General features: G+C 35.3%; 1 long non-coding RNA gene across 2 annotated transcripts in view; it reads right to left on the bottom strand.

Moving 5' to 3' along the window:
• Positions 1-202: 202 nt before the first annotated feature.
• LOC125645996 (uncharacterized) overlaps positions 203-3,958 on the bottom strand; it is an 8,349-nt gene continuing 4,593 nt past the window's right edge. For both annotated transcript variants that reach the window (XR_007359535.2, XR_007359536.2), the window contains exons 5-6: positions 3,590-3,654; positions 203-3,137 (exon numbers count right to left, since the gene is read on the bottom strand). This is a non-coding gene — a long non-coding RNA (uncharacterized LOC125645996). The remainder of the gene's footprint in view (positions 3,138-3,589; positions 3,655-3,958) is intronic.

The raw sequence follows: 3,958 nt of genomic DNA, 5'->3' as shown, positions 1-3,958 counted from the left end.
AATTATAGCTTCTCCCAAAGTAGAACTTCTATTGTGCTTATCAAAAACAATCGTTGTCAATAGTACAGTGTACTTGGGATCAGCTGGACTTGTTACACTACAGAAATCATGGAACACACTGTTTCCATGTTGTACCTGTTTGGTTGTGAATCCCAGATGATGTTCAACAACTTGTTCAACACCTTGTTTGAAATGAAAAGACTTGTAAAGTTTACAAATTTATTATAGCACAAGTCAATATTGTTTTAGAGTAGCTGATAACAAGTAATAAGTTTTCCAATAAAAATAAATGAGTACAAGCAGAAAAGGTTACATAGGGTGTTTTTCTGATGCCATTTCTAGAATAAAGTGCACCGCCATGGCACATGATATGCCCGTCACATATTGTTAACAGTATAGATTGTACCCATTAAAACATTTTTTTTATATCACCTTAATTAAATGTCACAGTGACCTTAAAGTAGGATGCGACACACCTTCTACCTAAGATGCATTAGTTGACCAATTTTGGTGATTCTAGGTCTAATAGTTTTCAAGTTATGAGTAGGACAAGTTTTTGCCATATATGGCCATATCTTCCTAATGAAAAGTCACAGTGACCTGGTTTTAATGTGCGACACACCTTCTACCCAAGATGTATCTACAGACAAAGTTTGATGATTCTAGGCCTTGTAGTATTTAAGTTACGGGTCGGACACGAAAAAGCTAACAGACGGACGGACAGACGGATATCTTCTTAATGAAAAGTCACAGTGACCTGGTTTTAATGTGTGACACACCTTCTACCCAAGATGTATCTACAAAGTTTGATGATTCTAGGCCTTGTAGTATTTAAGTTACGGGTCGGACACGAAAAAGCTAACAGACGGACGGACAGACGGATATCTTCTTAATGAAAAGTCACAGTGACCTGGTTTTAATGTGCGACACACCTTCTACCCAAGATGTATCTACAGACAAAGTTTGACGATTCTAGGCCTTGTAGTATTTAAGTTACGGGTCGGACACGAAAAAGCTAACAGACGGACGGACATGAACGCCATACCATAATACGTCCCATCTTAAGACGGGCGTATAAAAAGGCTTTAAATAGTATCAGCCATCATCAGGTTGTCACATACTTTCTTTCCATGAATAAAAGCTCCTAAACTTAAAAGTGACAGGAGGCCGGTAGATAGACAACTAGAGCTCTGCGGAAAATATTTCCCCAAAATTGACCATGATCAACAATCTGTAAATATTCTAAAACACCAAAGAAGTTATTTACAAAGACCCTAGCTTCAAAACTGTGAGAGGAGTTAAAAGGTCAAACCGTCATTTATTTAATACATGTATATTTCCTCAAAAACTGACTCGGTTAAACCTGTAATTTTCAACAACAAATTTTTTAACAAAAATCAAAATCATAGCCACATACACATTTTCCATACCCATACAAATACTCTGCAGAATAAGGTTCTCAGTTGAATATTGGGAGAAATTTGACAAATCATGTACTTTCTATGTAATGTTTCCTCAAAATACTCAGTTCAAGAATCTGTAATTTTCTTGAACAAGGTTTTCCTATTAAGTGAACCTACAACCTTGACCTTAAAAAACAATAAGCATCTTCCTTTTATGGTGATCAAATGTACCAAGTTGTAAGATTCTAGAGCTTACGGTTCAGTCTGTATCCCATCTTACAAGGTCCGGACAGACAACACCATACCATAATATGTCCAGTCTCTGACGGGCAAGTACCATAATAAGAAAATCTAAAGTTATGACCCTAACAAGCTTTCACAAACTATAAAACATGAGGTGTTTGTAAAACAATTACATATAAGCCCCCATGGTGCAAAATTGAAAAGGGTTATACATATGCATAATTTGATTGATAGTAGTATCATCAATTCGAAATATTGAGCAAACAATATCTTCCTATGTCAGGAGTGGATTGACCAAGTGACCTAAAAATCAATAGGGGTCATCTACTCCTTATGCTGTACCAGGTTTGGTGTCAATCAAGCAAATAATTCTTAAAACATAAGAGACAATATATTACTATGTCCAGTTTACCCCTTGACCTTTGACCATATGACCTTAAATCTACTCCTTGAGATGTACCAGTGTACCAAGTTTGATGTCTGTCAAGCAAAGGGTTCTCAAGATATTGAGCAGGCAGTGTCTTCCTATGTCCAGAGTAGATTGACCCTTGACATTTCGACCTGAAAAACAATTGGGGTCCTCTTCTTTTCATAACCAACCCACATATGAAATATATTACGATCAAGTGAATGGTTCTTAAGATATTAAGCGGACAACATGTGGTCTACCGACCGACCAACAGGTGCAAACCAATATGTCCCTCTTCTTTGAATGGGGGCATAAATATAGTGTTATAACACTAAAAGGCTTCCATACATCTAAAAGTAACATAGGACAAGGCTAACTATAGAAACATTGAGATAGCCTAAACACTTAAACTCTGAAAAAGTAATATCTGATACTACCCTGAACCAAGTAAATTGACTCTGCTAAGGTATTTACATATTATAATGTAAAATCTAAATAGTTCCCTAACTCAATGTTATGTTCATTTCCTACTCTATGTAAAAGATAAGAGGCGAACACGAAATTCATGTGAAAAGTACAAACCTTAGAGTTCTTTAACCTAGCAGAGTGAGTAAATCTGAGTCAGCTCCTTATATAGGGCTGACAAAATCAATGGGATACTAAATATAAATGCTCAATCTGATAACCCAGGATTAAGCCTCTTGGCCAATGAAATTGCAGAAAACAAATTATGTTCAGGAAGACTGGCATAATGGCAGGTATAATGAATTACATAGCACAGTGAAAGGTAAACATGTGAAACATTAAGATATTTCCTTTATAAAATCTTAAATGTAAAGTTTGAAAAGGTTGCATGTATAGTACAATGTATGCCAGTGGATTTGAAAATGACCTGAATCAATGCTCTTTCTATTTGGTACAAAACAGATATAGTTATGATTAATCATTATATCATTGGGTAAAGGCGGCAGTCTGCTTCCCTTAAGGATGTATTCTAAACAGTGGATGCAATCAAAATCTCTGCCTCCACAAACATAATATCTTTGAAGTATTGGATGTGTGTGTTCATATTCTGTCCAATCCTGTAACATGAAAAACAAGACATAATCTTATTGGCTCATCCTAAATTTAGTATCCTATCAAAGTTTAACTAGTAAATTGCATTCTTCTATTGTGTTATCGAGTATATAAGCTCAAACTCAGTATTTATCAAGTTTCTCTGAATAATTAGAATTTATCCTACCATCTCCTACCATTATCTTTTTCCTTTAAATATTGAATATCTTAGACAGAAAATAAAATCATAAAAACTTTATATATCACACAATGCGAAGTCAATATAAAATTACTGGTAAAGAAAGTTCAACTCTTTGACACAAGTATGATGGAAAATTAAAGATAACGGTGATAATGTTTCGAGAATTGTTTTCATCTCTCAAACAAAATACATGTAGAATTTCAGATTGAAAATAGAAGCAATGTTGACTATTTGAAATGACCATATGGAATTTGTGCACCACAAAGATGAACTTACATAATGGATTTTAGCCTAAACAGCCCAAATTCTTCCAAAACCAATGCACACAGTTCTAAACTACCCTGGATGAAAAAATGAAAGAAAAAAAGATTTATATATATATATGTCTGTTCTTAATGTTTGAATATCTTCACACAAATAAAAGATATAGGTTAACAAAGAGGCCCATGGGCCACATCGCTCACCTGAGTCACCCTGGTCCAGTTCTAAAGATTTTCCCTATATATTCGCATGTAAAACTTTGGTCTCTATTGTGACCCCATCCTACCCCCAGGGGTCATGATTTGTAACAAGAGGCCCATGGGCCACATCGCTCACCTGAGTCACTTTGGCCCATATCTGAAGACTTTCCATATATATTTGCAT

Source organism: Ostrea edulis, chromosome 6 (assembly GCF_947568905.1).
Source record: "Ostrea edulis chromosome 6, xbOstEdul1.1, whole genome shotgun sequence".
Lineage (NCBI taxonomy): Eukaryota > Metazoa > Mollusca > Bivalvia > Ostreida > Ostreidae > Ostrea > Ostrea edulis.
Note: the sequence above shows the minus strand (reverse complement) of the source record. Positions and strands in the feature narration are given on the sequence as shown.